Consider the following 21,804-nt stretch of genomic DNA (forward strand, 5'->3'; position numbering starts at 1 on the left):
ATAATATAATAATAATAATATAATATTGATATTTAATATGAATAATTGTTGATATGCATTTGTGTGTGTGTGTATGTATGTATGTATGTGTGTATATATATATATATATATATATATATATATATATATATATATATATATATATATATATATATATATATATATATATATAGGCATAAAATACTATTTAATCATATCATGTGTATAAAAAGTTTTTACTATTTGCTAATTTTTTTTTCAAAATGTTAAACTTATTTGATACAAACAAATGATGTTAAAACATTTAAACTTAAAATACATGTATATGTATTTATTTATACCCATATACACATTTATTTAATTGTTTTTACACGCACGTTTCACATTATATGCTAAGTACAATTTAATAATATCATGTATAGAACTGTATGGATTTTTCCTCCAATTAGTTTTTTCTTCTAAATTAAGTCTTAATCCTCTAAAATTCGAAATTTATTTGAAACAAGCAAGTTTCAATGACATGACAAAATTCCTAATCTGAAAATAGCAATAAAATGAGATGTTTTATAACAGCAATCTTACGCGGAGTTTCCTCATTCTCAAAGACATAAATGGCTATTTATTTGTTCATTTGTGTGTTCTGTTCTTGCATTGAGATCTTGGCAGAACTTTGAACAGTTCATTTCATTTCCTTCCTCAGCTGTACAGGGCTCAGGGGTCATGTTCAAAAACGTGGAGGTGACTCTGCACAAAGAAGGCAATACATTCGGTTTCGTCATCAGAGGTGAGTGCCTCCGTAGACTTCTTCACATCCCAGTTCAAATGTCTCTGAGCTCACCTCATCTACACACTTTCATTCACATCTACATCAAACAAAAAAAGACCATTTTTCCCTGAAGATTTCTTTCACTACCCTTGAGCCTGTTGAAAAGAGATGAAGCAGCTTTCAGTCGTGCCACTTAAACTCAATTTCCAAATATTTACCAAGCAGCATTTTAGACTTCATTAAAAGGAGACCATTTTTCAGATCCCTCTAGAATAGGGAGTCTTTTGAAGAGAAAGAGAAAAGGGGAAAATGTTTCCAGTTTCCTGTAATTTCATAGAGAGCAGAGGCTTTAAAAATGTATAATCTATAATTCTTTTTCGAGAATGATATGGAAATTTGAGTGTGGTGAGCAAATGGCCCTTGGTTTGTGCCACTAAACTATATAATGTTGAGTAAATATCCTGGAGTGTAAATGCAAGGTTTCGCTATATGACTACATTTGTGAAATGGGTCAAAACAAGTTATTTTTTCCATGATGTAGGAGGCGCCCATGAAGACAGAAACAAATCTCGCCCAGTTACCATAACAACCATCAGACCCGGTGGTCCGGCTGACAGGTGAGTTGGTCCTAAACACTGACGTTAAAGCTCTTTTCCAAAACATAAAGAGAATCCTTAAAGAAACAGAGAAGACAGTATATTGACTCGCAATTGAGTTCAATGGGCTTTGATGTTGGCATTTTGCTCAGGATACTCTAATAAGCATAGAAATACATATACGGTCGCATTCACAATAAGAAAATGAAATGATCAAGTTTTAATGAAACTGTCCTTCTTTAAAGCCTTAAAATCTTCTTTAATGCTTAAGCAGTTTTGTTCATCTTAGATGGTGTGAGCTAGTTTAAGCTGGGTTTATCTGTTGTAAACTGTTCTCCGAGCTGGTTTATCTGGGCAGCCAAGCTTAAACAGCTGAAAAGAGGCCTAAATTCCTTTAAAATCCACAAATAGACCATTTTGACCATCTAAGTCGGGTTTAATATGTTTTCCAGGATGAACTATAAATATGTAAGTATATCAGTAATCTTTATTCAGCCTTTATCTTCTCCCAAGATTATAGGATTTCTGTCCCTGAGGATACAGCTTTATAATTTGGCCAAAAAAAGGTATCGGAAGGATTAGCAATAATTAATTTTCTTATTTTATGGGTGGGCATTAGGAATGCAGCTTTGATTTGTCTGTAGGCAGTTTACTCGGTTTTGGAAAAGTGATTAAAAATGAGTCACTAGTAGCATTTATGATGCTTGTTTTTTTATTTACAGTATTTATTGTTATTTTTCAATTACTGACTTTATTTTTGCTTTTTGCATTAAATGGTGAAATGGTTCATTTTAACCCATGCGTGTTTCTCTCTGTGTTACCTTGTAATGGGTTGTGCTTTTATCTTTACTGGTCTAGCATAGTTGAACTGTAGTCATTTTTGTGAAATGGTAAGGAATTGCTTGATGAAAATAGTGTTTCCCAGTTGGAGTCCCTTTCAGAACGGGAATGGATTGCACTGCAACTTCAGCAGTAGCTTGAGAATAGCAAATGGACCAGCGTGATATTTCACTCGTTGTGGCGTTTGAACTGCTCTGTTATTACCGTCGTTACACGCCAGCCCGTCTCTCCCTTTCCCCACAACCCTTATCAATATTCATGTTGCACACTGGTAATTTCATTTCTTACTGAGAGAGTATTGCCATTTCTTTTGTTCAATGGCATGGCTCCTGGTTTTCTAGGTAAATATTGTGTTCTGTTCCTCTGCAGTTTAATATTGACTGGTCTCTGACATCTTGCAGTGACAGAGAACGGCCCCCTTGGAAACTTAATTTTGAGTCATAAATCAAGCCTCTAACCAAAACCCGCCTCTTGTGGTGCTCCCTGTTAGTCTGGGGTTAAAATGTTTTCTGAAACTGTCCTCACATGAAGCTCCGTAGTCTGACATACTGTAGCAGCCTTAAATAGAAAGATTCACAAACCGACTAATCACAGTTGACATGCTGTTGTTTTTAACGCAAATAAATTATACCACAGTAATTACACCCACTAATATTTGAATGAAACAAAAGAAAACAAACTTCAAAAATCATTCTAATATATTTATTTGGTGCTTAGAAAACATTTCTTATTATGAATGTTGAAAATAGTTGTGCTGCTTAAATCTGTGATACTTTGAATATTAAGTTCAAAAGAACAGCATTTATTTCTTAGTCTTTTATAATGTCTTTATTGTCACTTTTGACCACTTTAATGCAATCCTGCTGAATAAAAGTGTTACATTTTTGTATAATAGTATTTAGATACTTCATCGTCTTATCATCTTACTGACCCCAAACTTTAAACCATTAACAATCTGCTGATGGACACCTTTGCTCGCTTCTTTAATAATCAGCTTGGCACTAGATAGATCAGCTAGAATTATGCCAGTTTTGTGTGCTGTGTGCATCAGACAGTTCAAGAATGTTGAGACCCCGACGTAATAGAGATGGTCACTTGAGTTTACATGAGTTTATTTTTATATCTGTTGAGCTCCAGTATGGTTCCTGGCTCTAACAGTTTAGAAATGACTGTGGTTTTGGAAAGGTCTCTGGTGTGTTGAACACAGATGTAACCTGTCTGCCATGATAACAGATAGAATGTGTGGAATTGTAAAGCCTGTTTCCGGCATTTTAAAGCGTTATTGTTACGAGCAAACAAGCAGAGGACACACAAAACAAATGCTATTGTGTCTCTGGGTGCCTCTTTTGTGTACCGCATATTTCATCTGTGTTTCAGATAGGCCATTTCAGTCTGTACTGAATTTTGTTTTCTCTCTCAGGGAAGGTACCATCAAACCCGGCGACAGGCTGCTCAGTATTGACGGAATTCGTCTGCATGGAGCGTCTCACGCAGAGGCCATGAGCATCCTCAAACAATGCGGCCAGGAAGCCACTCTTCTCATAGAGTACGATGTGTCAGTCATGGGTAAGGACACACCCACTTCAACTAATCCCGCCCCCAGATAATACACCTTTATTTTGATCTAAAAAGAATTCTAATTAAATACATGAGGAAAATACAGATGGGATTTATCATAAAGGTGATAGCAATATTATTTATTCAAAGTTGTGTTGTGAAACTCTAGATGGCGCATTCCGAACTCAACACATAATGACATCATTATTCACATGGCGCAGCTGATTGGTTCTTTTTGTATCAGTTGCCAATGAGCTTACTGCTCAACATTTAAATACTCGGCTAGTGCTTGCAGAATCCCTCCACCTTCCCCAGCTCCACCTGGACAGATCTGCTACTGGGTAATTTGATGCGTCATATATATGGGAGCTATTTCATATATGTTATACGTGCAGCAGCAGTATGTCTTACATGCTCACAACTACAATTTTTTTTTCCAGTTTTTATTGTAATATTTACCGATGAAAATTGAATGAAATTTAGCAAACTCTGATTTTAATTTACAATTATGTTACTTTTCTTTTTCCTTCAAGAACTTTTAATAGTTTAATACTTGATCAAGAAGGTGCCCTTCGTGGTTTGTTGAAGACCAGCTGTTCTGTTGTGTTCTGGAACATGTGCTGAGGCCTAATGGTTCCAGCTGGAAGACCATTACAGTAATTGTACACACATAGCGAAGGAAAATGGCAATTACAGAATGTAGCATTTTAGCAATTTTGAGCAAGATCACACAAGTATTTTATTTTATCCAGCTCTTGAATGTCGATATGTTTTTGTAGCATCTGTATATGTCAGAGAAAACACACTGTGGATAATGACAGAGTGTCAACGAGCTGAATGAGGTGCACAGAAACAAGAAAGAGGTTGGCAGCTAGTGAGCTGAACTGAAATGAAAAGGAAATTCTCCTTATATTTGAGGTGGCCCATAGCTGTAACTCATCTTTTCGATATATTTGTTGGGCTCTGACCCAGAAGTGACAGATTCTCATTCTGCTTTGCCCAGTGGAAAGGCACATCCTGCTTCACTGCACTGAAATGGCCTTCTATTTGAACAGCACTATCTGAACAGCATATAACGCTATCTACCCTACAGTGCCTGCTCGACTGTGTTTTTGGTCAGTGCCCTATCCTTCTCAGTTTAAGTCTTACTGTGTAACTTAAAGATCATTCTGTCCTGGATTTCTGTCTGAAATAATGCACTTTCTCCCCACCTAAAATAATTGATACCCTCTCTCCTCACCTCACACTCTTTCTTTCTGTTTTATCAACTCTCCTGCTCGGTGCAGTGTGTGTTCATTGATGCAGAAGACTGAAAAGTGTGACTCATTATTGAGAATCAGCTCTTTTGAACAGTTTATTTCAATAAAATGATTCAGCATACGCCATTGTGTACTGATACATTATCAGGTAGTGTTCTTAGTACGAGCTTGTTTGTTAAAGTGCTCATTTATGAATCTGATTTAAAAATTTAAAAAGATGATTCTCTGTTTAATAACTGATGAATAAAGTCACTGAGTTGTTCAGTAAACCGGTTCTGATGATGATTTACTAAATAAATGATTTATTTATGATTTCACTCATTTAGTTACATCAGAATCATTTCAGTGAAAAAAATAAAATCTATTAATGAAACCACTTTGTTGGTATATGTGGCAAATACACATGATCAACCTAAATCCATTGCTGAATCTGCAAAGAAAAAAATCTTTCACCCTCATGTGATGTTCGCCGTTGCATTGATTCCTTTTGAAATTACACAAATCACTCAACAGTGGTAAATGTGATTGCTCTCTTTCTGTCAAATACATAATCTATGATTGCTTTCAGTATACATCCAATAAAATATTCATATATGCACAATTATAGGCAGAAAGAGGCCAGCTTTATTTATGAGTCCATGACAGACGTCACTGACTTTTGGCTCTTAGCAATCGGCTGCTGGCCAGCATTTTTCGTATCTCATTTGAATTATATTACGCATTATCTCAACTATTTGATACCACTTGCTCTGCTCCACAATCTTCCCTCGAGAAGGAACTAAAAATGGCTGCTCAGCTCTGCACCAGTGGACACATACAGTAACAAGGTTTGATTAAAACTAAACGCTAGAGACCAAGAATGCATTGTGCATTCATCACAATTTACAACCACCCTTCCTCCCATCAGCACACACTCCTCCAGCCCGTCATGGCAACACCAACGCTCCTCATGAGCTCCTCGATCAAGCACTCATCAGTGCGATGCGTTTAACGGTGGCACGTTAATCACCAAGCCTCTGTCACCCGGATGGCACCCATGTGATTGAACAATTTCCCTACCCCTGGTTTTATTAATGGATATTCCATTCCTCATTGTTTAGCTGGTGTCAGATGGGTCTGCAAGGCTTGGCAGGAAGGTGAAGGTGGAAACCAGAGGCTGGAAAAAAAGGGTTTAATGATAATAAACTGTCATGGCGGCTCAGTGAGATCACTTGGATCCCATTTAGCATGTTCAGCTATCCCACAGTTCCACAAGAGATGTGCAGGTTGGTCATTTTGTCTACTGAGACAAGAATTTCCTGTTCAGTGGTTCTGTTGGTGCCTTTCCACAATTTAAACCCTAAAAATGGTATTAAATCAGAACAGGAAGTCTCAAATTGGTAAAGACATGTCATTTAATGCTGCATGGACTGCAATGTACTTATTTTCATATTCTATTGATTGAGAGCATTCAAGCCTTATTTTTCCATAAAATACATTTAAAAAGTAATGGAGATCAGTTGGAGGTATATTTTTAAACTTTGAAGCATAGACATTTACATTTAGATATTCCATTAGCAAATTGTGTTCCATTGTTTATTTCTTAAATTTTCTTTACTTGGTCCTAAAAAGTTTAAATTTAGCCCGGCAGAATTCCTATGTTCAGTTTATAATTTTCCAGGCAAAATTCCACCATACTGTTAGTTAATTTTGGCAATTGTGCGTATAGTTAATGGACTCTTAATCATTGTTGAGTGCTTGAAAACAATCACAGTTCTTTGTTTCTTGGATACTTGTTCGTATCTTGAGTTTTCACACTGATGGTTAACATTGTAAACACATCTCCACATGCTTGAGACTTTTTGAGTCCCACTTTACAGACCAAAACAGCATCTTTTAAACTAGCGCAGGAGTTTCCCCAGTGCGTTGGTTTTTTGCGGTGGCAGCAAGTATGTTTACCACGAACGCGGGTAGGAAGTTGACACCCCTGACAGCTGACAGCTGTACAACCGCTCTAACTAAAGACCGGCTGCTCCTTCTGTCCGCTCCCCACACAACAGCAGGAGCTATTTCTCTTTGTAATGAGCGTCGGGTGAATTCAGCGCATGTTGGGAATGGGCTGGAAGAGCGGACGTGTGACACGTGTTTACATGTGGTGTTTCCTCCGTGCTCTGAAGACGTATTGTGTAATCGGGTCTTTTAGTGTGGTCCATTACTAACCTGAGATGTTAAATTACCTCCATTACACTTTAACAGGTCTAACCGCAGCCGCTAACCCTGATTCACAGTAATGAGGTGTGTGTACACGTGTGTGTGGGTGCATAACAGTCATCCGTAATGTTTTTTTTCTTCCAGGTGTTCGGGCACTTAAGCCACACTTACAAATGTATGTAATTTCATACATTGCATTAGAAGCAAAATATCAAATTAAGTTGTTAGCATAGTGGTGTAAATGTGATTCTAAGTGGATGTATGAAGGCAATCAGTTCAAGTTTACACAGGTGCCATTGCAGACAAACCACAGGTGTATTCACTCACCTAAATTTGCCATAAAAAAAGCTATTCAAGAATAGTCATATGAGAGTAAAATTGTGAAATAGAAATATATTCAGGGCAAAAATCACAATACTTATAATGCTGTGTAATATTATTTAAAGAACAATAATGCTCTGTTATTCTGAGACACAATGCTACTTTAGTCTCATAATATAATATAATACTGTGTAATAGTATTGTGAGGAATAATACTATCTAAAAAAAATCAATACTTTAACAATACAACAATTTTATTCTAGGAAATTTTGACTTTTTAAAATGTTACTATTTTAATCTTGTTACGTTACAATTTTATTGTTTATAATACTCTTTTAAACAACAATACATTTACTTATTTGGTAACACTTTATAATAACTGCACACTATTAATCATTAATTAAGCATTAGTAAATAGATAATTCATAATTTATAAAGCATTAATAGACAGTAATAATCAGTTTATAAATACAGATATAAATGCTTTATTCTTGATTTAAAAGCATATCTATAATGTGTAATTTCATACTTTATTCATGATCAATTTATCATTTCTCAATGAAGTATAGCATTATTTACAAACCAGTTATTTAGGAGTTTCCAATGATTCATAAGATCACAGGAAATGTAGTAAATTCAGGTAGTTATAAAGCATTTAGTAGTGGTCAGTTAACTATTTATGTGAGCTCATCTAAAGTGAATACTAGTCATGCCTTGTAAAGCATTTATAAAGGATATTTAAAGGCTCAGTTATCTTCTAAACAAAAGACAGAAACAAACACAACACAGTGATACAGAACATAGAAATATTAACAGCCTTTAAATCTCATTTGTAAAAGCTTTACAAGGCATAAATAGTCCTCACTTTAGATGAGCTCACAAAAATAGTTAACTAACAACTACATATGTTTTATAACTACCTGAATTAACCCTGAATTACAGTAGAAATATATGTTAATAAACCATTTATTAACACTATAAGTAACTTTTACTATATGTCTGAATAAAAAGATGTATGAATGCACATTTAAATAGTTTATTTATCATTTATTTACAATTTTTAAGTGATCTTATGAACCACTGACAACTCCTTAATAACTGGTGTGTAAATAATGCTATACTTAATTTAGAAATGATAAATTGATCATTAATAAAGTATGAAAAAACAATTATTAAATACATTATAGATATGCTTTTAAATCAGGTATAAAGCATTTATATCTGTATTTATAAACTGCTTATAAATGTCTATTAATGCTTTAGAAATGATGAATTAACTGTTTCCTAATGCTTAACTAATGATTAATAGCATGCAGTTATTATAAAGTGTTACCACTTATTTTCTTGAAAACATGTATTGATTCTGTGTCTTTAAAATAACATTGGTTTGATGTTTTCTTACCTAATCCAGTGATTTGAGTTTAATTATGCATTCTATAGCTAAAATGTATACAGTTTTTAAAAATAAAAAAATAAAGGGTATTTATTGACATTAATGGTTCCACAAAGAATATTTACCATCCATGGAACCTTTTCATTCCACAAAAGGTTCTTCACAGTGGAAAAAGTTTCTTGAGATTATTAAAATGTTCTTCACACTAAGAAATTTTTTTTATTTTAACAACTGTTCACTGAAAGGTTATTTGGGGCACCAAAACTGGTTTCTTTTACGGAATTTCTGTGAAAACCCATTTTGGAACCTTTATTTTTAAGATTGTATGTGTTAAAATAGTCTTCATATTTGTGCCAACTAAGCATTCAAAGCTTGGGATTGGTTTATATAAATATATCATGAACAGTTTCAGTTTCACTGTGCAACCAATTTCTGGAGTGTACACCTAACCCAAGCTTTCTGATTTGCATGAATATACCAAAAAGGCAAGCTCTGCCACAGATTATGAGCCACTTTGTACCCCTATAATCTCCATTTTCTGAATGTAATCATTTTTTTTCCCCTTACTTTATAGATTCTGTAGCCACAGCTTCAGGCCCACTGCTGGTGGAGGTGGCCAAGTCCATGGGTTCCAGTTTAGGTCTGGCTCTCTCTACCTCCATGTACTGCAATAAGCAGGTCATCATCATCGACAAGGTCAAACCAGCCAGCATCGCTGATAGGTAATTACAGCCGCAATCATTTCCCACATGCATAGGAAGGCAACCATTTCGGTTCCTAATGAAAGAAGCATCATTGCTCATCATGTTTCCATTGTTCTGTGAGCCAGATCAATGCAATCGAGAGGAGAGAAATGTGCACTGCAGGAACCTGATGCCTGCTTTTGAAATTTTCAAAGTTTGAAATGCATAAAGCTTAGCAACTAATTATAGAAATTCAATAACTCATCTAGCCTTGACACCAGTAGAAAGGCCCGGAACAGTAATAAGGGTGGAGGAGTGCTGAGCAAGTGCAAACCTTTCCATCAGAACAGATTAGTACTTTGAAGATGATTCACAAATTTGCTCTTGGGAGAAACATTGGGTGGGAATTATAAATACACCTTAAACCCCTTTTCTATCAACAGGGTGCCAGTTTAGAAGCTCAATTTGGAACCATTATGTGTTTTTCTGCTGAAAAACTAAAAAAGCACTGATTTTATATATATATATATATATATATATATATATATATCTATAGATATATATATATATATATACTGTATACCTAATTTAAAGTTAATTACTTTGATTTGTGTGTGTGTGTATATGATATTAGGTAATAATAATTGTAGTAGATAATTGAGAAGAACTGCAACTCAGCGGATGTTTAGAGCTGAAAGAATAGGAAGTGATCTCAATGCTTTTGCAGGTGTGGTGCACTGCACGCAGGTGATCACATCCTCTCAGTGGATGGCACAAGTATGGAGTATTGCACACTGGCCGAGGCCACCCAGCTGCTAGCTAGCGCTTCTGAACACGTCAAAATGGAAATTCTGCCCCACCATCAGACAAGACTGGCCCTCAAGGGCCCTGAACATGGTAAGAAATCCATGCATACTCACTAAAATTTACATAAAAAATGCAACAACTGCATTGATTTTAATGGGGATAGTGTATTTTAAGCATATAGGAGAGGTAATTCACTGTATCCCTGCTTGATTTCAAACTGATTTGGCTCTTTTAACCCCCTTAAAACACTCCATTAGGGCTTTCTCTAGAGCGTAAGACCACTAAAGTGATGCAGATTGGAAAACGAAGTGGATAAGTGCATATTTATTTAGAGAAGTACAGTTTTACTTACTCAGCATTTTATTTTTGGTCACATTTATTAATGAGAGCTGTTTTCTGAAATGTTGTATGTCGTGCAACTTAGATCCCCGTACCTCTTTAAACCTCAATGTTCTGATGAGAGAGCAGAGACATCTCCTTAACGAGTTAATCAATTTATTGAATGTGATGGCATATGCATAATTGATGCCTACCATAACTCCTGCATATCTTTGATATCAACCCTGTAGTTCCTAGATACAGTAGGTTGTCTGAATGCAGCGTTTGACATCTTAGTCCAAGGCCAGCTGTGACGGTTATCATAACGTATTTAAGCATCTTTCCTGCAGCGATATCTGTAATGCAGACAGGGTTGTGAGAGGATAGTGCATCTTGCCTTGTGTCTCAGGTTGTCAGGGGTTATGTGGTGTTCAAGCGCTCGTTCTTATCACCTGACAGGTTTTTATTAGGCTGTGCACCACCAAATGCTATGATAACAAGAATTGAAGTCAAAAGTTTCGAGCAAAGATGCTTCTCACAGAGAATACTTTCTTACAACATTCAGTGTGTGGCCTGTCATGTCTTATCAGGACCAGGAAGCTAACATTTAAACGCATGGACAGAGACTAGATTTATAGCATAAAGACATGGAAGGCCACACTAGAGCATATTTAAACACCAGTCTTTACATACACACACATATATATATATGTATATATATATATATATATACACAATACATTGATTTGGGTTGAGATATATATATATATATATATATATATATATATATATATATATATATATATATATATATCAACCCAAATCAATGTATTGTGTCAGTTTTACTTATGTGGCAAGTGTGCATGTAATAAACAGGATATTGTTCATCCAGCCAATTGTTCTCACAGATTAAACCTGGAAAGGGTGATCAGGACCCCAAAACAAATGCATCCTGCATCACCCTGAAGAGTTGTATTCTGTGATTAAAAACCAGCGGGATGAACATGATCATTCTTATTACATGCCTACTTGCCACATAAGTAGACTTTTAGACCCAAAATATTGATTTGAATTGAAATATTTAAACACAAAGCTCCTGCGAAGCAAAACTATTGTGAGTATTGCATAATGCAGTCGTACTGGATCTGTAATTACACTTTTCACTTTTCAGCACATAAATAAAGATGAGGACATGCATTGTTATTCTTAACTGTTATCTTACAAAACAATTGTTCTAGCACTTTTCTTCAATTAGCCACAAGATAAACACTTTTAAAAATAATACTTAATACATTTAATTCTGTGATGGTGTATTTCGAGCAGTAGGATTATATCAAATATATTATATAAAATGTTTAAGCATAGTTGAAATTACAAAATGAACATTCAGCGAGGAGTACTTTTTACTTTCAATATTTAAGTGCATAAAAAAATCAAATATTCCAACTACTTAATACTTCTATTAGAGTAATATATTATTATTGTGTGCGCACATAAAAAGCAAAGCGAATATTAACACTGTGTTACTCGCTCTAGATTACTCAGGATGTTTTTGTGTCACTCGCACAAATAAAAAATAATAATGCTCTCCTACATTTTTTAGTTCACACCAACTTCGTAGGTACTTTACTCACACAAATAATTACATTCATTTTTAGTGTGCACACATAAGTATCTGTACTTTAACTCAAGTACTTGATTTATGTGCTTCGTCCACCTCTGGTACCCACATAGAAATACCAAAGCATCCACCCAAAACCATAACAACTGTATAGTGACATGCTAAAACCACTTCAGCATCTGCATAGCAACACCCTGGCAACCACAAACAAAACAAACCACATATTACACTAGTTAGCTGATTACTCTGCGTTTGCTGCTGGTCTGCTTGGCAAAAAAAGAGTTCAAAACACATCATATATGTAAGGCCCAGATGTTCTGCTGATGCCCTTCACTGAGTAAAAATAAATAAATAAGTAAATCCTATTGACGGATTTAATTATTTTGCTGAATGCCCACAAGGTCAGTGGCTGTACGACCTTTATGCTATGGACTTAACAAGAACATGGAATAAAGCCTGAGCACATAAATAAAAAAGAACCCGCACAGCATACTAATGCGTCCTGTAGCTCACTGTTAGGGGTTTTCAGAGGCCCCGCATTGGAAAACAATGAAGTGGCCTTCGGGTCAGCTGGTGGGAGGTGTCTTGATTGGCTCTTAAGGGAAGGAAATTGAGTTTAGAGCACCATCCAAACGCATTGAGAGGACAGAGCTCACTCCTGATTCCTGTGTAGACCCTCACACATCTACTGGCATGTCAGGCTTCTGGCATTACTATGCAGAGGCATGTCCACAACGCAGTTCACACACATGCAGACGTGTAGTCTATTTCCTCAGCTCAAGCAGATTTAGTGCAGTGAAGCATTCAACACTAACACACATCTAAATGTCAGCCGCTATGAAACTACAGACAGCTGGCTAGTGCCGGAAACGTCGCAGCACCAGACAGCTGGCTGACACCTCAACACACGTATGCAGCACATAGACGCATTCTACCTTGTCACCGCATACTCATGCATTCACAACATCGGTTTGGTGGGTTTCCGTGGGCGGCAGTGTGTGTGTGTCACAGAAAACATCTGAATCTACTGATGAGAAAACAAATATTATCCCTTCAGGCCAATCCTTGCTTGTTTCTGTTACAAACACTGAACACAATCTGTTCGCTGGACTACCATGTGCATGTAGTTTGTTGTAGCATATTCTGCTAGAGCACACTACAGAGTGTGTATTATAGACTATACATGTATGATGTGGTTGATAATGACTAAATTCTAAAAATACTACTACCTTAATTATGTTTTTTATGATTTAAAAAAGTCTCTTATGCTCACCCAGGCTGATTTTATTTGAGTAATATTTTGAAATATTATTGCAATTTAAAATAGCAGTTGTAATATATTTAAAGATAATTAATTCCTGTGATGACTGGGTGTGTGTGTGTGGGGGGGGGGGTAATTGTTAGTTATTGATTATTTAATCAATATTTATGATAAATATTTTAATAGTTGACAGCCCTATATACTCAAATATATTATAAATGAAGTGCATTAGAACTTAAGGTGAAATTGATTTGAGAAGATTTTCAATTTCCATTTCTTGATGCCCTTGGTATAGAGATTCTGCATTAATGCCTGCAAACACAGCCATCATATTTCATTTGCCCCTCTTCTCTTTATGATTCATGAATAATCTCTCTCTTTATTTCCCACACACACATAATTGTAGAGGTAATGGCTCTCATCTGTTCAGGCCTGATTACCTACGGCCTCAATGGATTCTTCACTGTCTTTCAACCCTGTGCTGCTGTTTGATGCTATCGTGATGATGGATCCCTGGTCTCCTGACTCACACAAACACACACTCCTCCTTCACCTCTCACCGACTCTCTTTCCTGTCTAATCGCCTCTGCCCTCTAGTTTTCCTCTCTTCTCTCTCAGATTGCTTTTGTAATCTCTCTCTCCAGCCTGTGTGCTAGTGTGTTTGAAAGCCCAGTAAACATACTTCTCAAATTAACTGTGTAACAGAAAGGAGCCGAGATAGAAAATGATCAGTGTCCGATGCTTTGAGGTGGGCACTAGATGCTGGTTATTTAACACATGTTATTTGATTCTTTGTGCATGCTACTGCAGATATTGTCAGTCTGCTTGTCCAATATGAAAATCCGAAAGTCTTGCAGGTTCATTTTTGGTAAGGTTTACGTTTATTTGGACACTGGTTGCTACAACCTAGAACATTACTAAAACATTCCTAATAAAATTCCATTTTATTTTATTTTATTTATTTGTGGACCCATTCATTTTTTGAATGGTAAAAATGTTTTTCATTTGTGTTATACAGAAAAGTCATACAGGTTTACACGGAGCCCCGCACATGGCATGCAGGAAAATTGTAGGCTAAATCATGTGCATGATTTACTAATTCGTTCCCTCGATTTGCTAAATCATGCACACGATTTATAAATCAAGAGTTAGTAAATTGTGTGCGAGATTTAGCAAATCGAGGGAATTAAATTGTAATCGTGTACACATTTTAGTACATCCAAGGAACGAATTAGTAAATTGTGTGCACAATTTTTTTTTTTCTTGCATGTCATGTGCAGGGCTCCGTAAGTTTAGACCAACAAACATTTTACATTTTAATGAACCATCCCTGATTTCTCCCTATTATTATTATTATTATTATTATTATTATTATTATTATTATTAAAAATAATATTAATAACTTCTGCTTGTCTTTTGTCCATATCTGTGCTTATGGTGAAATCTATATTATTTATGACATTGCTTGTTTCAACCTAGAATATGTCTTAAAGTTGTAATTTGGCCAATTAAAAAAAAACTTTTTTTTTTTTTTTTTACTAATTTCCTTGAATTCATACAGGTTTGGAACAACATAACCTTTCACATTTTAGTTAACTATCCCTGCAACAAATATTTGGTATGTCTTGTTTTACTTGTGCTTGTTTTTGTCCAATTTTATACTTACTTTATGAAGAAAGCCAAATCACAAAACAGACAAAATAACCTTTCGTTAAAATAACGGTGTTGAACTGCAGTAGGGTCATTTTTAACCATGGTAGTTTTGCTCCGTGGTCAATTGCAGTTTAAAAAGCCTTAAAAATGTCTCTCCTTGTATGTTTTATCTGTTGTACACTTGCATTTGTTTGGTGTTGTATGTTTCTTCCTGCTCACGTCCTCCCTCTCTCTCTCTCTCTCTCTCCTCTCCGTGTGGTCAGTCAAGGTGCAGAGGAGTAACCGGACATTGCCCTGGGAATCTGGAACCAACAACAACAGCAACTTCCTTCCCTATCAACACTATAACACCTACCACCCCGACCCAGTCCCGCAGCCAGACCAAGCAAAAAACCTCTCCAAACAACCCCCGTAATGTTCCTTCCCTTCTCCTTCATCCTCATCCTCTTGTTTCACTCCTGGTTCCTCATTTAATATCACTGATAAACCGATTTATTCCATTCTTTTTATAGGTGTTGGCTTTATCATTGTTTAATAAAAACTCATAGTCTCATATATTTCACTGAGATGTGGATATTTAATGCCACATGTGCAAAAAAAAAAAAAAAAAAACTGTTGCCAAGTTGGGCAGGATGCAACTTTTTGCCAATGAGGAGCTTCAGCCAGATTCATTCACTATTGCTCAAGATGAAAGATGTAAAGTTATCTTATACTCAGCTTACTATGTAATAAAATAAAGATAAAGAAAAAATACAGGATTTACCTAGTGTAGTCGTTAATTAAAAATAATTTTACATCTTTCATCTTCAGCATTTTTTTTCGTTTTTTAAATTTTTTTCAGCAACTTCAACCAAAGTAACACACAAACAAATGTTTTTTTTAATCAGTTTAAGTCATACATTTTTGGGGAATCGAACCCACAACCTTGGCGTCCACAGGAAATGTGATATGCAATACAGGACTGCATTCGTTCGAATGTGTCTTTGTGCTTTTATTTGATAAGTCTGTTTTTGTCTTTAAGTGTGTTGTATTTGATCTCTTTGGAAACAGAGCAGAACTAATTTGTTCCCTGCTGTTTCCTTGTCTCTTAACTATGCTGAGGCTAAAGTCTGTTTTTCTCTCTCTGCTGCTCTCTTCCTTCGTATTACATCTGGCCTTTATTCTCCATCTGTGGGTGGAGCTGAGCTCTATTTCTACCAGAGGCGAGAGCACATTACGGAAAATCTCAGAGTCGCTGTATGAAGCCAGACAAGCGCTGAGCCATTTCAGGGAGACTTGTGTGGTTTTTGTTGTTCAGAGATACACAGTGAATCCAGAAGACAATTTTGTGATGCCATACTTTGGGGGATATGGAACATAATCCTTGTTAAGGAAGCGATTTTGCACTATTGACATTCTTGCAACGTGACCGGACCGTTTTATCCCTGTGCGGTCATGGGTGCACTTCAAAGTCTCAAGTACATTCTGGGACATGTAGTCAATGCTAATTGATATCCCGAGGCCTTAGTTTCCCTCTCTAATTGGCTGATAAGATGGGAAGATTGGTCACTTGCCACAAAAGCACTTCTCATTTATGTCTTAGGTCATGCTTTTCCTCTTTCAGAAGCCTTACAGAGTCTGATTTGATTATACAGAATTTCTATAAATTCCAGCCATCAGGGCTTTATCGATCTCTTTTGTTGGCGCTCTGAGCATTTCAAGGGCACTGTGAAGCTGTTAGAGATGACCTGTGCTTGTTCGTTTACACTGACAATGGTTTTAGCATTAAAGAAACTGGAAGTTGTTCATTTTCAGTGAGACCTGGCGATTAGATGAAACATAACAGACTGTTTGTGAAAGGGACGCAGTTTACCTTATGTAATAGAGGTATAGCCAGATAATTTTATTTATAAAGACCCATTTATTCTGTGTGATAAAATGTCATATTATAATCTCATGTTATAAAGACAACATGCTGTTTTCTACACAATTTTAGAGTAATAGTACTGTAGTGTAAGTGTATAAACGTAAATAATTAAAATATATATTTTTCTGTTTTAAAATATTTTTTAGATTTGAGATTTTTTTACATTATTTTGAATTATTTTAAATTTAAATATTTTTTTGTAATTATTATACTTTGTATCTATTTATTAAATAAATAACTTAAGACTAGGGCTGCCTAGTGTTTTATTTTTGTTTTATTTGTTTATATGAATGTATATTTTCAATGGATATTAAAAAAATATTGTAAACATTTGTTAAAAAAAATTATTAAACGTATAATAAATCTAATAAAATGATATATGTATATGTATGTATGGGTGTTTACCCAAGAATGAGAATTTGTCCATCTTCTACTCACACTCAAAGCATCCTATGTGTATGTGACTTTCTTCTTTCAGAATAATCCAATCGGATTCATATTAAATATTGTCCTTGCTCTTACAAAGCCTTTCAATGGGAGTAAGCAAATGTTTATTGTCGCGCATCTGTAATAAACATCCCACACACGGCTCCGGGGTGGGGGGGGGGTGAATAAAGCCCCCCTGTAGCGAATCCATACGTTTTAAAATAAATACCCAGATTTCAAACGTAATAAACACGTTTTTTCTCACTTCTGCTTACTGTGGGACGTGGAAGACGTCCAGACGGAAGACAAAAGATGTATGCGTTGTGTGTGCATGCCCTGGGAAGTACAGGAGCAAAGGAGACAAAGTTTCCTTACTTTAGCAAAGGAAAACCAGTCTCCTCCTGGCTTATTTCAAAATCCTCTGATGTTTTTCCTTACAAATCCTTGTTTTGTGCTTCTACTTCATGACCAGCATTTTGTTTTGTTCTCTCACCACACTCATCACTAACCGCGCATCACTGACGTACTACGACATCAGCCTGCACATCTTCCGAATCCCCACAGTCAGCAGAAGTTAGAAAAAAAGTTAGTTTTGTTGCGTTTGAAATCTGGATATTTAACTGGATATTTATAAAACGTGTGGATTCACTACAGGGGGCCTTTATTCACCCCCCGGAGCCGTGTGAGGGACATCTGGTTACAGATGCGCGCACTTTATTTCACGTCTTCTGAACTGTTGACAACAAACACCTGCTTTCCCCATTGAAAGGCTTGGAAGAGCAAGAACAATTTTCCATATAACTCTGATTGGATTATTCTGAAAGAAGAAAGTCAATTACACCTACAGTATATGCTTCGATGGTGAGTAGAAGATGGACTAATTTTCATTCTCGGGTGAACTAACCCTTTAAATCATGATTAATTGCAACTTAATCACACCTCTTTATCTGTTCTAAATGTATTTAGAATTAACACTTTTCCAGTTTTCATTACTATAATCAGCAATATGGACAAATATGGATACTTTATGCAAATGTATGTTTATTATTAGTGAAACCATAGTCAACAGAGCATCTTTCAAAAGTCATAGATTTTTTTTTTTAAAGAACTTTTTTAATGTCTATTAGACACATGGAAAAAAAGAACGTAGATATACCAGGTTCCCATTACTTCCCCTTAGCAATTTACTTACACATACCTGTTGTTTACATTATTTGCAGGATAGGGCAGCTAACTTCTTCTGAACATGCAAAATGTACATTTATTATTTATTATTAAATTAGTTTGCCCATCTGTGCCCAGATACTGTATTTTGATATATATATATATATATATATATATATATATATATATATATATATATATATATATATATTAGGGCCGGGACTCGATTAAAAAAATTAATCTAATTAATTAGAGGCTTTGTAATTAATTAATCGAAATTAATCGCATTTTAATCGCATATAAATATTTGACCCGAGAACAGTGAGAAGTAATTTTTTTTCACATGGATTTATAGTATACCATTGAATAATGACTGAATACATAAGCTTAAGCAACAAAATATTGTTTATTTTTGTTCAAACAAGTCTAGCAGACCAGTGCAATTTTTGCCATGAAGTGTATCAATAGCATATTTAGAAACAATTTAGAAATAGTACATTTCAGAAATTCAGGTAGCTTATAGGTGCTGGAACCTTCTGTAAAGAGTTTTTTTTAAGTAAAACACAATACTGTCAATTACATTCAGAACATTGGAAACACTGACTATTAGAAAACATCTCTCTGTTGCTTCAGAGGCCATAACATACTAAGTCCAACTCTCAACAACCTTGACCAAAACAATAAAGATTTCAACATAAACTGTTGCCCCAACAAAATAATACATAGTTCAACATAAAGTGTAAACTCCACGCTAGCTGCTATATGTTTTGCGTTGAGGTGATACTTGAGGCTCGATGTGCTGCTGCGGTGATATGCGAACGCTAGTTGGTGCTCCAGTATAATCGGTCCCGCCGAAACTCATCCAGTGAGAAACGTTCCGCGGTGCAAAAATAAGTTATTAAAAATGCAGGATTTTTTTTTTGTTGTAATTAATTAATCTTAGTTAACGCGTTATTTTTTGTGTAATTAATTAATCTCAATTAACCCGTTAAAGTCCCGGCCCTAATATATATATATATATATATATATAATATAGATATATATATATATATATATATATATATATATATATATATAGATATATATATATAGATAGATAGATAGATAGATAGATAGATATAGATATATATAGATATATATAGATATATATAGATAGATATAGATATATAGCAACCAATGGTACAGCAACCTTTAAACCTCGAGCGTCTGAACTGCTTTTCACTTATATCACACACATGATTGAATTTTTTAAGTTAGCAACACAGCTAAAATCTCTTGCAGCACCTTTTCTCACCTTCACAGTTGTGTCTCAGATTCTCCATTCAGGAGGGTTGTAAAGAAGCCGCGGGTACTTCAGTGCTGGTGGCTTCACATAATTGACTGTCATTCCATCAATTCTTTTTAGTCACAGTCTCCTTTTTTATTGCTGGATTATAAACCCCCCTTGGTTATGGGAGTTCAAAGGCTTTTTCTATCTCTGGAAGATGTGTCCATGATTTGCGTGAAAGAGCAAAACCCCATGAGAGTTGTTGTATTACGCTGTTTTCTTTTCCCCTCGAGACAAATTAGGCTGCATTTGCTGGACATTTACTCCTTGATGTTTGGATTAAGAGCTTATCCTATACAATACACAAGTGGACCAGAAGGTCTCATTATGCTCTTAAAGCTGTACATGGTTTAATGGCATTTTTTTTTTTTATTAAAGAGAGAGGAAAGCAGAATGTCCTTTCATGTGCCAAGACCACACAGACTGTAAAAATAAGACTCTAATCCTGCCATGTTTTTATTATTTATTTTTTTTATTTTATTTTTTCTCGGAGTAGTAACAATCTGTCAGTGGGGAATTATTATTATTATTTCTTTTTCTTTTTTTCAAGTGCTAAAAATGGCTTTGAAGCTCTTTATCTGGTCAGTATGAACTGTGATTTGGTTCTTCGTCGCTGTTCTGTGATAAGAAGTGGCTTTTAGGCATCAGGGAGTATTTTTAGAGATGTGCTTTGATGAAGACTTACCTCCGTTCACACAGTGTCAAAGACAAGGGCACAGTCTGTAGCACTTTAATGAGTTGTTTTGTGCATCTCCTCGACTGATGTCACACTGTGGCTTTCGTTTCCTGCTCCTGTTGTTAGAAAACGTTAAGATACAGTGAGGTTCGAAAGTTCAGTCGAAAATATGGGATTTAAACATGGTTAAAACATAAAATGAATAGGTTCTAGGTCACTAATCTAGGTACATTTTTAAGATTGAACATATGAATTTGTACAGGTGGTCAGATGTTGTTCTTCCAAAGAAACTCAAGATGTTCTCATATCATGCTACAGATCAAGATCATGCAGCTCCAGTAAAGCAAAAGAAAGACATACCAAATACTATGACATCATGACGTTTATGTTAGATTTCCACTCAAATTGTTGTTTTAAATTAGGAAAAAATATCAAATATAAGCATTCAACCATTCAAAATTGAACTTTATATACTAAATATATGAGGTTTTAAAATGAGTCACTGAGAGTTGATAATGAGCGTTTTGCTAAACATTTCTCTCTCTTTTCCTTACACAGCTCTGGGTTCATCCTTCTCTCCCACTTCCATGAGTGCCTACAGTCTGAGCTCACTCAACATGAACACGCTGCCACGCACCATGTATCCCACAAGTCCCCGCGGCACCATGATGAGACGCAAACTAAAGAAGAAAGACTACAAGAGCTCAAGTACGTTTGATGCAGCCATGTTGAATGTTCTGATATCTAATAGGGATCAATCTTTTTTATTATTTTTTATTATTGATCAAGTATTAAACATTCCACACAATTAAAAAAGAGGCCTCATTCTTAAAGTTAAAGTAACTTACTAGCTTTTAATTAAAACGAGATGACGAGATGAATATAAGGTCAATAAATGATAACTTTGAATAGCTACTTCAATTCGATTTGAATTCCTCACAAAGTCCATTGTATGGACCACTTCTATGATGCTTTTTTGGTGCTTCTGCATCCTTTTTAAAACTTGAAAGCTTTCACATGCAGTTAGATGCATTCTTTTCGAATAGCTTTATGGAATGCAA

The 21,804-nt window shown here is 35.4% G+C and overlaps 1 pseudogene; it reads left to right on the forward strand.

Annotated features, from left to right (window-relative positions):
- Positions 1 to 21,804, forward strand: part of LOC113063928 (glutamate receptor-interacting protein 1-like) — a 143,429-nt pseudogene that overhangs the window by 76,347 nt on the left and 45,278 nt on the right.

This window comes from Carassius auratus, chromosome 4 (assembly GCF_003368295.1).
Source record: "Carassius auratus strain Wakin chromosome 4, ASM336829v1, whole genome shotgun sequence".
Lineage (NCBI taxonomy): Eukaryota > Metazoa > Chordata > Actinopteri > Cypriniformes > Cyprinidae > Carassius > Carassius auratus.